The sequence below is a fragment of the Amblyomma americanum genome, chromosome 6 (assembly GCF_052857255.1).
Source record: "Amblyomma americanum isolate KBUSLIRL-KWMA chromosome 6, ASM5285725v1, whole genome shotgun sequence".
In the NCBI taxonomy this organism is placed as follows: domain Eukaryota; kingdom Metazoa; phylum Arthropoda; class Arachnida; order Ixodida; family Ixodidae; genus Amblyomma; species Amblyomma americanum.
In genome coordinates this window covers 96,344,344-96,357,282 of record NC_135502.1, presented here as the reverse complement: position 1 = coordinate 96,357,282, position 12,939 = coordinate 96,344,344, and positions in this window count along the sequence as shown.

Sequence of the window (12,939 nt, the reverse complement as noted above, 5' to 3'; positions counted from 1 at the left end):
GGGTAGGAAGAGAGAGCCTTGGCCTTGCGGTGGTCTCGTCTTCTGTCAAGTTCTGTCAAGTTCACGTAAACCTATTTATCCAAGGTCTAGCCAGAGTTTTTTGTTCAATCAGTGACGCAAAAATTTGAGCCGTAAGAACGTACATTGATATACGTTCTCGAATGATATGATTAGCAGCCATTGATCCTCATCAACAACGCCATCAGCTTAATCCAGCCCAGTGCACATGCATCTTCCACTCTTTCCCAGCATGTTGCCTAAGCACGCCACTGTATGTGACTTTCCGCCGCTCTCGATTACATTTTACTTCCTTGCTGCACGTTCGGTCACTCACAAATTATTAGAGGGCCGATTTTACTTTTTAATTATGCGCTTTGTACGTGCGCATTTAATTACTCCCAATTATAGCTAGAGTTCCACAACTTCAATTATCTAATGTGTGCTGCTTATTTTCATTCGCTTAAAGTTACATCGCAACGGTGATCTAGTGGTTTGACCACCCGCCTGGCATCTGCGGGGTTCGATCCCCAGTGCGGTACCCACCGGCGGTGCAATCGGTACAAGCTGGCCTGGCGTTCGGCTTATTTAGGGTGAAATGCTTGGGAAATAAGTTTTTGACCCCAACTTGCGAAGAATAAAAATACCTAGTGCCATGACACTTTTTGTCCTCGGATGCCCTTGCCCCATAGAAAAACGCAATCATCACAGTCTCCGCTTAAAGTTGCACCCATGACTTTTTTCCTTTTCCCTCCTTGCTCGTTCGGTTGTTCTTACTCTCGTGTCAACATTCCTCTTGTTTTAATATCGGTCTCCAAGATCTCGCGATCGTCCGCCGAAAAATCCCTTCATCACAAATTAGTCTCGTCACCTACCGTCATCGATAAGACGACTCGTTGGTAGAATGATCCGTACGGTCGGTTCCCCGGTGTTGTTTTTTTAGCGCTGGCTGCTCATCCGCCCCAATATAACGCAGTGAATAACAAGCGCAGGCAGGAAGTGAATAACAATGTAAAGGTCATTCTCCCTGTCCACCGACTCCTTTATTGGCATTTTCTCACTCGCGTCTTGTTGACGTCAAGGATCGTTGACCATCAACACCCGTTCACTTTTCATGAAAACAGGGATATCTTGATTGTACCAAAAAAAAATGAAATCAACGCCTGTGTTTTGGCTCTGCCAATGAGATCGGCGTTTGTTGAAAAGCTAGGATTTAGAACAACACAGCGTGTTTTAAGTTTAGAGGCGCACTAAAGAGGATTGTGAGCTCCTCGTCTTTTTACTGCGGGAACTGGATCTGCACCTTCCGAGCATTTTTAGAAACTTCGAATTATAGTCCTGTGCGGCCGATTTCCCTCATTTAAATCGGATTAAACGTCCCGGCTCCCGCCTCTTTTTGAACTGAATGCTGAAGGTTAGAGTCAACCAACGCGTGGAGTGCCTTTCAGCCTGTCCCGTGGCGGCTTTGCCCTCGCTTTTATTTTGTTTTTTTAGTTTTCTGTGAGTAAATAGTTTAAGTCGCAGACAACATAGCCGCAAGTTAGGCCCACGGAAATAAAAATACGCGTGGACTCTTTTACTTACGTATCACTCCGCCCATGGCAGAGCGGCAAGCCACCAAGGGACTGGTTGAAAGGCGCTGCACGCGTTGGTTGACTCCTCCTACCTTCAGCGCTGAGTAAAAAAAAAAAGGCGGGAGCCGGGACGTTTAATACGATTTAACTTATGGATATCGGCCGCACAGGACAATATTTCGAAGTTTATAAGAATGCTCGGAACGTGTAAATCGAGTTCCCAATGTAAAAAAACGAGTTCGGATTCCTCTTTAGTGCATCTTTAATGGACCCTGACGACAGCTCAATCCAATTATTCTTCTCAGTAAAAATTGAATCTCTGCCTCTCCCAGGCTATGCTGACGTCTGTCCGGTAGCAAAAGACGCAAACGTAGCCAAGAAAATTGGACTGAAAGCTTCTCCCGCCGGTCGATTCAAACTCGTGACGTACTTACCGAAAAAGACTATTTGCCACTGTTCCGAAGTGAATGGCGTTGTAGCGTAGCCTCCAGGATACCCATTCAAAAATCGGCGTCGACAAATACGCACTTTACTGGCAAAATCAGCCGGTGGTGGCGGCACTTGTATTTCGTTTTTATTTGGTCTTTTACAGCTTATGAAGGCTCCCGTTTTTGGTGAGAGTGGTCTGAATGATCAGAACGCGGTGTCCTATTGACGCAGGTCAGCATCTTCTTTCCTCAGTGTCTCTGTAAGGCTTACAGGGGCAGTGCAAGCCGGCTGCTTCACGTAAATGGGCTGATCCTCAAGCCACTCAAAGAAGCAACCATAGTTTTTTCGAGGTATAACTACGAGAGCCAGCGTCACTGATATTCAAGTGAAGACAATTTGTTAACCATTATGACCAATTTCGCTCGCTGATTACAACCATACGTGTTCAGTATCAAACGGAGGGGCCGTTTATCTCATTCGAATTCTCTCTGGAATGAAAATAATATGGCAATGCTATTGTAGCTATCCTGCGGTACCAGTCTCGGTGAATGCAGCCTCCAAACTAAAAAACCACCATTCACCAGTCGCCACCCTTATCGCACTCCCGCCCACCTTTACCCTCCTGGAGCGCCACCTATCCCAACCTACCTACCTACTTCCATTCTCCATTCTCCACAGGGCCTCCACTCACTAGACCACACGCAGCAGCGGAACAAAAAAAATCGACGGCTAAATCGAATTGAAACAGGCAGTGGGAAAGGCAGCTGCCCCCAAAACTCACCACCCCACCAAACCTTTCGTACTAGGGCGCTGCCCGCTCACTCACTGCCACCCTCGATTCACCTGCCCACCACATCTCCGCTCTTACTCACCCTCCATAAAATATTGACCCGTATGTGGAGCCTCGGCTTAGAGTAAGATCATTCTTTAGAGTGAAAGCATCAAACTAATTATTGACAGTAAATCCAACTGCTATCGCAGCTTTCCCGCATCAGGTATCACGATCGTCCTGTCAACTTGGTTTTAATACGTCAGCATTAGAGGCACCATTTCGAATAATGTTCCCTCCGGCGATGTTCTCTGAAGCCTCCACCTACCACCAGCCACATTTGGCAAGTTCCAGTTTGGAGAGAGAGACAATCCTTCTTCATTTTCAGAGCAGGGCCAATCTTCAAGCCTCGCCACTTTCAGAAGAGATGAGGGCAGACGAAAAATGGAAGGGAGAAGAAAAAGAGAAGGTGGTAGGCGACGGGAGGCGGGTGTAAAAGTGGAGAGAAGAGATCCTCCTTTCCTTTATCAGCGGATATGAGGGAGAGGGGAGTAGGAGATGGAAACAGAGGGAGGTGGAGACGACGGTTGGCGGGTGGAGAAGACCGTTCATAAATGTGTCCGTCTCAGTCCTTCTGCACACAAAGAGAACAGATTAACAAATATTAGAGAACACGACGAGAATATGCCTAATTTTTACGTTTTTCTGCCATATCAAGCGCACTGGTCGCCTATATTTTTTATGTCTGCAATGTGTCGTCTGGATATGCCCAGCAGCTGCCGAATTCATGAGGTCTAGACGTAGGGGATATGATTTGATGCTATATAAACCATTGTCACCATCATTCACGTGATGCCCAGTGCAGGGCTAAGGCCTTTTCTATTCCTCCCAGATTAGCCCTGCTTAATCCAGTCGCAAGCTCTGAGCTGAGCTCTGAGTTGATTTCCTAATACCCCTTTCCAACCTCACTTTTCTGCCGCCCTTGAGTCGTTTCAAGAATAGCAAAATCACTATAATCGGGAGCTTGAAAGACAGAACTCAAATAATAATTCCCAAGCCATGCGTGGGACATGGAGATGCATTACCGCTCCCTTGATGATGTGGACACCAGCAGAAGTTGATTTTGTAAACAGGCAGAGCAGTACGAGAGAGATGTGTCGGGTCCATGAATCGGTTTTGTACTTGTTGCCGTTATTTCAGCCCTATTAGTGTATTTTTTTTATAAATTCTTATAAAAAGGAAACCATACTACTAATAAAACAATCAAATCCGCGCAAAACGTTACCTTTTTCGTCTCTGTTTCGTCCCCCTGTCCGCCTTCGTGTACAAAAACAGCGCAGAGCATACTTTCATGATCTTCAACCAACTAACCACCTTTTTAGCTTCGCCAATCACTCTTAAATGCATCAAGAAAGCCGACGCTGGGAGAGCAATAAAAATCAACGATATTGACAGGAACTACGCTTCTGGTTGTATTTTTGCCGGCAGCAGCACGAGTAAGCAACATAGCATGAACATTGTCAAAAAAGTTTGTATGCAAAATTTAACAAAAAACAATGAACCAATTTATTCATAACGAGGACGCAGACAAGTATGGCAGCGTAGCTCTGTTTCAACTGTGCGATATTAAATGTAGCGCTTGAAAATTGCAGACGTAAATGTATACAGATGCATCGCACAACTGCATCATACATCTAGCAGTAACGTAGCATAAAACTGCATACAAGAGGGAAAGAAACATCGATGAGCACTGGAAGAGATTACTGTAGCGCATGAGTGAAAGCATACATCAACCAGTGCAGTTTCCAAGAACGAGAGCTTAGAGTATAGCGTGGATATCTCTTGCTCGTAACACTGATCACTGCTGCTTCAATCTTTATTGTACATAGGTGGATATGCTAAACAGGATCGTCCAATCAGGAGTGCAGCGAAATTGTCTTGCGTTTTTGTTTTGCGTTGATTCTGGCTATTTGGTTCAGAAGTATTCTGTGTAGATTTCTTTGATGTACGAAAGAAGCAATCTTATCTTTTTGCGTGAATTTCTTATTCTATCCGAAATATAAAAGAAGTTATTGCGCTTCCCGATAAGATACTTTTACATCCCGGATTTGATAGCGTAGAGCCGCGTATCACTCGTAAATCACCTATCTGACGTTAGTGCTCTCCAGAACGACCTCCTTAATGTACAAGGTTAGTGTGATACCTGGATTATGAAATTAAACGGCAACGAAACATCTTTGCTCTCTTTACACCGCCGTCGTAAGTATCAAGCTCCCGCTTTTCGCCTTTACAACTGCCCTCTAAACGTAACCGACATAATTAAGTACCTAGACATTAACTTTTCCCGACACCTATCTTGGTGAAATCATATTAATCAAATTGCGAACTCTGCTGACCGCACACTTTGGTACCTACGCCGTAACCTTGCCTTAACGCCCCCTAGTGTAAAACTTATCGTCTGTGTCGCACTTGTCAGACCCAAACTAGAGTATGCTCATTCTATATTCGATCCTCATCAAGCTAGCCTAAAGAATTTGCTAGAATGTGTTCAGAATCGTGCGGGTAGATTCATACTTTCAAATTACTCTTATCACGCTAGCTTTACCGAATTAAAGTCCCAACTTGATCCCCACCCCTTCTTCCCGCCGTAAACTTGCACGCATTTGCCTATATCACAAATTTTTTCATACCTTCATTCCGGATAAAATGCTCATCCGTCCAGAACATCGTTCATCCCGCCACAGCCATCAAAAAGCCGCTTATCACGAGCGCACCCATGCTACAACAATCCAGAAATCATTTTTCCTACCAACAGCACAGGACTGGAACGACCTTCCCGCACACATCGCCATCGAAGATTTCCTGTAAACTCACCTGTACCCTTATTGCCATACTCCCATGCCCCGTAATGGGGCCTTTGAGGAATAAATAAATTAATAAATAAATTTATGCTGATCTCTTACACTCACGGCTACAATGTATAAGCAATATATGAGAGCTCGGAACGAAATTATACTGCCTTTGACACGAACATTCGATGTAACCACGCATACTCTGTGATTAGTGTCCACATACGCTGCACTTAATAGCTGCGCGGCGAATCTTGACAGCCTAAGTGGCTGCCACTGCCACGGATGTAATACGTGTAGGGCGTGAATCATGCTACCATCCAACCTACGCTTGCCCGCAAAGCAGAATGCTTATGCGAACATATGTAGCACTGATCATGATTGCACATATGAACATGTGTCGATTGATACGTAATGCGCTCTTTATTTTATTGTTGTATTCACTCACTTATTAATTATGTATGTATTCGTTCACGCCCAACGTCATGTTTTGTATTGCGGGTGTTAGCGGGAGGGGCAGACGGGCACGGCACGAGCAAAGCGATTATGAAGTTCTTGAAAAAAAAATTTAAAGTAAGCAGTCGTTGGAAGCTTAACGTCACGGACTTGTACTGTGGCTTTCAAAGACGCTGCGTTGGAGGACAGGAATTAATTTGGGCCGGCAAAGCTCCCTGAGTGTTTACTGATATTGGGCGCATTAGCATTTCGCCTCCATTGAAATGCACCACCGCAGCCATGATTCGATCCAGCGACCTTGCGGTCAACACCAGAATGCCTTAGCCACTGAGCCACCTCGACAAGTAGAAAGGAAATGTAAGGGCCCTCAGAGGCATACAAGACTCCGAAATAAACAGGCTGCAATAAACAAGCACAATTAAAAAAAATCATATATTTCAGAGATGCTTGCCTTCAGGGCGCGACAAGTGAACAGCACTCGCTGGTTTTCGAAGTGATTAACATAATGATGGCGCAACACATGACTGCCACTGAGCTGCCATTCATCCAACGCAAGTAGCACTAGTAGCGTATGAATGATTGGGTGGATTCGTGGCTGAGGGAAAGTGCACTCTGCATCAAGGTAAAGGCTAGACTTTCGCTTCGATTTCAGTTGCCCGAGTTAGAGTGGACGCATGTCCCCGAGTCGGCAGCTGTCCAATATTTTTGTTCTGTCTACCTACGTTCCTGCATCCGTACACTGGGGAAATGGGCCATGTGGACATGACGACATCTATATGACAACAGGGAATTGCTCTAATACAGCTAAAACTATTAAAAAATAAGAAGCAAGCAACTGAAAGCGATACACTGGTCTCCGACCATCACGCCTTGTATGCAGTGTTTGTAGTAGGGAATGGCAAACTGCTATGTTCACAGGCGTTAGAGGTGAATTAAACAAGGCTTTCAGACGGCTCCTTACACAGATATAGAATTCAGATGACAGTGTTCTGAGAGAACCGAATTTAGCCTAGCATAAAACACTTATATTTTCTCCGGACAATTTCATATACCAAGACAGCAGCTTAAGCATGTTCGTTATTCATTTGTAATGGAACACCGCAGAACGACGGGACAAGAACAGGAGACAGGCGCTGTATAGAACTAGGAGCTGTCTCCTGTCCTGCCCGGTGGTTCTGCGCTGTTCCATTACAAATATACCAAGAGTCACACACAACCGGTCATGCATTGATTTTACAAAGAACTTTACAAGTTACCTTTCTTCCCTTTCAGCATCTCAGCTGACATCTTCACTGCTTCGCGGCCCGCGTCCTTTCTGACGCCAGGATTGATTTCTGTCACGTTCAACAACAAAAGGGGTTTTTTCTTTCGTTTTTTTTAGCACGCAAAAAAAAAAATGCCCGAACGGAAGCGAGCCTTGGCCACGTTCCACGAGCCCGGCATAAAGATTTATCCGCGTGGCGCGAATCCCACGATGCACACACGAAGCCGCAGACATCGCCGGAGGGTTTTTCTTTCTATTACGCGTCGTAACAGCCAAGAGGCAAAGGTATACGAGTAGGGGTCAAGGAGGCCAGCACGGATGAGAAGTTGCCGCAAGGTCTCCGCTGGCACAGGTGCGTTGCGGCCTTTAGCCGGATTGCGGCATACTCGTTTTTACGCTGTCTTGCACGGGGCGAGAGCACCGTCTGCCACGGTGGTGTCACCCACAATCGCGCACGAAGAGTGTTTTTTCCCCTGCCACCGGAGCTGCCGAGTGCCACGCCGCGTATACGGTCCCACACCTACACTCCCGGAGTGCGCCACCAGATCGTTCCGTCAGGCAGTGACTCAGCGAGTGAGTATACATTTGCACACGCTTCACGAGCTAAGTGGGGTGTAGCTGTATACCTTAGACGCAGCACTTGCGCGTGGTGATACTATTTTGGTTTAAGTGTCCAGGACGGCCAGTGGTAAGCACAACCGCCTACTAACGAGTTGGCCACGGCGTGAGACGCAGCTGGTAGCTTCGAGAAGTTAGCTCCGCATCCTAGAAACTGCTGGTGACGCTAGCACCGGCATAGCCTTCTGACGTGTTGTGCTGACTGCGGCTAAAAGCTCAAAAACACATTGAAAGCTTTCCATCCCAGTCCTAGCGCACAATCGTTATGTATAAACCGCTGATTAATCCCCTCACCATAGCATCAGAGGTAGCTGGAGGTTTTGAGACGTCGTCATCCTTCATTTTTGTACAAGTCCAGGATTCATGGATATCAATTTAACTGTATTTTATATCTCTACTTTTTTTGTCTTGGCCAGAATCAGAACTCTGTGATCAGCATCAGCATCATGAGGAAACTGTGGAATACTGTAAGGTACTGTACGGAAATGTTGAAACTAATGGTCCGTTCTTCCAAAGCTAAGCAAAATCTTTCTTTTAATGTTTGAGCATCGCTCTCATCGAGTAGTTAAGGCTGCCACAGAAAGCCAATGGGGAACATGTTTGATGATAGCAAAAACGTTAACAGCAAAAAAAAATGTGCACGCCTGCCAAGGAGAGATCTGTGGATATATTGATTGTTATACTAGAATCTTAAAATATATGTAAAAATTGCGTTGATAAAGAACTCTCGCTTGAAAAGTGCGCTTGCCCACAATTTCTGGGTACGAATTAATAAAGATTTTTTTAGTGGCCATTGCCACTTCAGCTAGGATGTTGATAGACAGTGTTCAGCCTCCTCTGAGAGAAAATATTTGTTTCCAGCGCAATTTTGTGTCATTTTTTTTCATGAGTCTGTAGCAAACAGTAATATAATACTCACCTTGGCGAGCTAGTCATAACTATAATGAGACAACTGAGTAAGAACCTCGGGTGCTCTACACCTTCTTTAAGAGTCAGACCTTCTGAATATATACCTACAAAGCGCGACACAACTGTTATAACCAGTGTAGATGGCATGAAACACTGAAAACACGGTATGGTATGGTATCCTATATGCATGGTACATCAAGTTTAACGTCCCAAAGAGACTCGGGCTATGAGGGATGCCGTAGCGAAGGGCTCTGGATTAATCTCGACCGCAAAGGGTTCCTTAGCCTGTACTGGCATCACACAATGCACGGGCGCCTTGCTTTTCGCCTTCATAGAAACGCTGCTGCCGCGCCAGGATCAAATCAGCGTTGTCGAGCTCAGCAGTCAAGCACCCTAACCACTGAGCCATCGCGGTCGGGTGTGTGATCAAAGAATGAGATATTACACACCAGGAGTTTTATGTTACCGCGCACTTTGATGCTTGACGTATATTACCCGCTCATCGCGTACGCCCGGACTGACAGTTACGGCATGTCCTGCGTGATGTCTTTACCACGAGAAAGGCATTTCAGCAACGTCTTACTTTCTATGAAGCCCTAGCATATAGCAGTGAATAATACTCAGCTTTCTCTCTCCTGCTTTTTATGTACTAGAACACACGTAAAGCGAAAAAAAAAAAGGAGGGGGGGGGGGGGGGGGGCGAACGACAGTGAAAGTGTATAGTAAAGTTAAATCTTCGAGGTACTTGAAAAGCCGGTGTTAAATTGTTGCGCATGCATGCGTCAAATGCTTGTCAGCTTGAATTACCGACGCTCGCTCAGTGTTGTTTCTCTTTATTGCTTTTGTTTATGTTGTTGTAAGTTTCCTTACTGGCCGAGAAAAGAGGGTGTAGGATGGAGGGGGGAAAGTTGCACTTCCTTGCTGCATCAACTGTGCGTTATGTGGACGAAGGAGAAGTCGTACGTACTAGGCAGCCAGCGGCTAGGAACATTTGAAGTAAGGTTAGCGCTGATTCGTCTCCATCGTCAAAAACCATGAATTAAGCAATCTCCTTCTGTAGTGGTGTAGTATTACCAGCCGCTATTAGGCGCTTAATCATTTCATTTCTGTAACGTTTCCGGTTGGCTCAATATTGAGCCCACCCCAAAGTTCCGTCAGTAAAGGAAAAGAAATGCCAAACATGTGCATGATGTCGCTGCAGAATCACTGGCAAATCTACAGTTGAATTCATGGCTCGCTTACTGGCGCAGTAGAGAGCATAGAGCAGTGTGCTAGTGTGTATAAACGTCGACATGTACTATACTCGCACACCTGTTATGTTCGTGGGACTGTCGTGATACAACAGAGTTTTAGAACAGGGCACCCAAAACTTAGCTAACCTTAATTAGTGCGGCATACGACTGGCTTGCAGGCTCCACTCGCGAGAGCTTTAGTATAGCGGACAGGCCGCATCTAGATTGCGCGAAAACACTAAGTTGTAAGCCTCGCAAATATCATTTCTTTTACACATTTATTTATGTCATAAATAAGTACACGCCCACACACGGTACTAAATAACGAAAACAATTACGATGGGAATTTATAAATTATAAGCTATTTTATAGGCTAGCACCATCGACCTATATGAACATCCTGCGCTCTCGACATTGTATTTCCATGGAACCAAACACCACCTACTCGCCAACTTTAGCAGCTGTCCAAATCTAGAATCAGTATTAAAGCCAGGGGCGTTTTATCGGTTGGAATTTTGCGGCGCGGGCCTCTTGAGGCAAACTAAAAGTTTCATGCGCCATTCATAACCCGTGAACGCAAGACAAAGTGAAACGACAACGACGAATTGGTGGTGAAACGGGCGGCCCCCGCTAACCCGAAGAACCAAGTGGCGTGGGCGTTCTGTGCATGCACGCCCCGCTATTTTCCTATCCCCAAAGCGATAGGGTCTCCATATTCTAAAACTCTCCAGTAACTCAGATCGAAGTTCCATCTCATTTACGAGAACAATGAGATACAGGCAAGCGCACTCAAGTGTCACGTGACAGTGACAGCGACTGAAAAACAAGAACCGAAATCCGCTGAATTTCCCACAGCCCACAAAGGCGAACAATTGTAGCGATCGATACTCTGGTGATTTTTATCTGCAACTCCCAACCTCTCGAAGCTGTGCTGTGCTTTTTTTCTTCTTTGAGCTTAGATAAATAAGAGGGAGAAGCAAAGGCAGCTTTCATTGCACGAATTGCTTTCCGACCGTCCCAGCGATCAGCAAGCAAAAAGATATCGCAAGTCCCTAAGCGCTGCATCGTTCTTGAGAATACACTGCAGCCATCCGCACAAACACTTAATCACGCTATCTGCCAACAAGCCGCCCAGCTTCTAAGTACGAACATCGAGTTCCTGGAAAACACAAAAGAGATATTTCGCTACTGTCTCGCGCTGCATATTTTTTATCAATTCTACATTCTTCTAGAGGCGCAATATATACAGAAAGCCCTAATCACACTATCTGTAAACAAGTCGCCCAACATCCAAAGCACTGAATATCGGAGTTTCTGGAGCGCTAAAATATCAGCTCTATTGATTGGCAATCGTGGTTCCACATGTATCACCTGTAATTAAATATCTAACGAATGGGCGTACACACCTGTATATGTGTCGCCCTAAACTGTCACCTTTGTTCTAGCAGGGCTTACAACAGTATTTTTGCTCTTGTATTACCCTTAATGTAAACTGAAAAACACACAAATTTGTCATGTTTGCTCTTGCTTTATCCACCTCTGAAATTAGATAAACAAATAGGCGAAAGGGACGGCTATTTGTGGTACAAATTTCTAATTATCATTTTCTCAGCACAGGTATAAGGGTTAACAGCGCCGGGATAGCTACACACAAACTATCTCCAGCAGAAATCGCCAGCTGTCGTGCACTCACAAATGACACGGGAGCTTTTACAGATTGGATGAGTTCGCAGGCTTCTTGTGTGACTCCCCCAGTCCGTGCAGTTATGTGATATAGTACATAACAATTTTTATAAGAGTTACCGATTTGGTCAATCACTTTCCACTGTCCAATTTACTCAGCAAGCGGCAGGAAATTAAGAACGGTCGGGCTAAGCACACAAAATGTAGCTATTCCTTTGCGAGATATGTGCGTACAAGCGTAATTGCACCCGTTGGCAGAGACACAACACCCAGGTAATTCTTTATGTTTATTAAAATAGCAATGACTATGATACATAACGGTAACAACGGCGGTCGAATATTCTCAGCAACTGTCATAGATAGAGCGGGGTTGAAAGCCATAAAGTCAGAGATCATGATTCTGATTTTCTTTAAATTTTTTCTGCTGGGAACACACCGGGCATGTTCATCTTCCCGCTACGCTAAGAGCCACTCGGGAAGGCTAATGTAAGCACCCCCTGACATATTAACGCGACTGTGTTAAAGGCCCATTATACAGGGAAGATGATGATCATGATGAACTAGTTCTTGATAAAGCAATAAAAACACACGCCCACAGCACTATGTTCACCACAGTTGGAGTGGGGCGTCCAGCTGTTAATCGTCCAAGGTAGCAGACGCGGAGCGTTCGGTCACTGAGCGTAACTATACCTCGCGGAGAACAGGCGGGACGTCAAGTCAGTCTGTTCGAGGAATTAACAGAGGCAATCCGGCGTTGGCGTTGTCGACGTTGTGACCGAAAATCACGAGCATGACTCCGGCAGGTGGTGCTCCGACAGCAACCTAGGAGGCAGGTGGGCCGCCTATAGGTCACCTGACCTTGCGCCGTCATGACAACCTGCCCACCGGATTGTGAGCAAACTGCCCACCGTGGTAGGTGCCAGGTAATGATTGGTTCCTCGGGAAGAGCAGCCTGGGCCGCACAAGGCCCACCGCAGGAGGCAGCTGCCATTGCAGGGCAGTGAAGCATCGCTTAACTACTGCACCACTGCGTCAGGAGGGCTATGAGGACTCCCAGGGATCTATGAATGTGAAGTAGCAAATGACCGTCTTGTGGTGTCGATGGAATCACATCAAAATTCCTTCAGAACACTACTGAATACTGCTCTATTTTATTAAG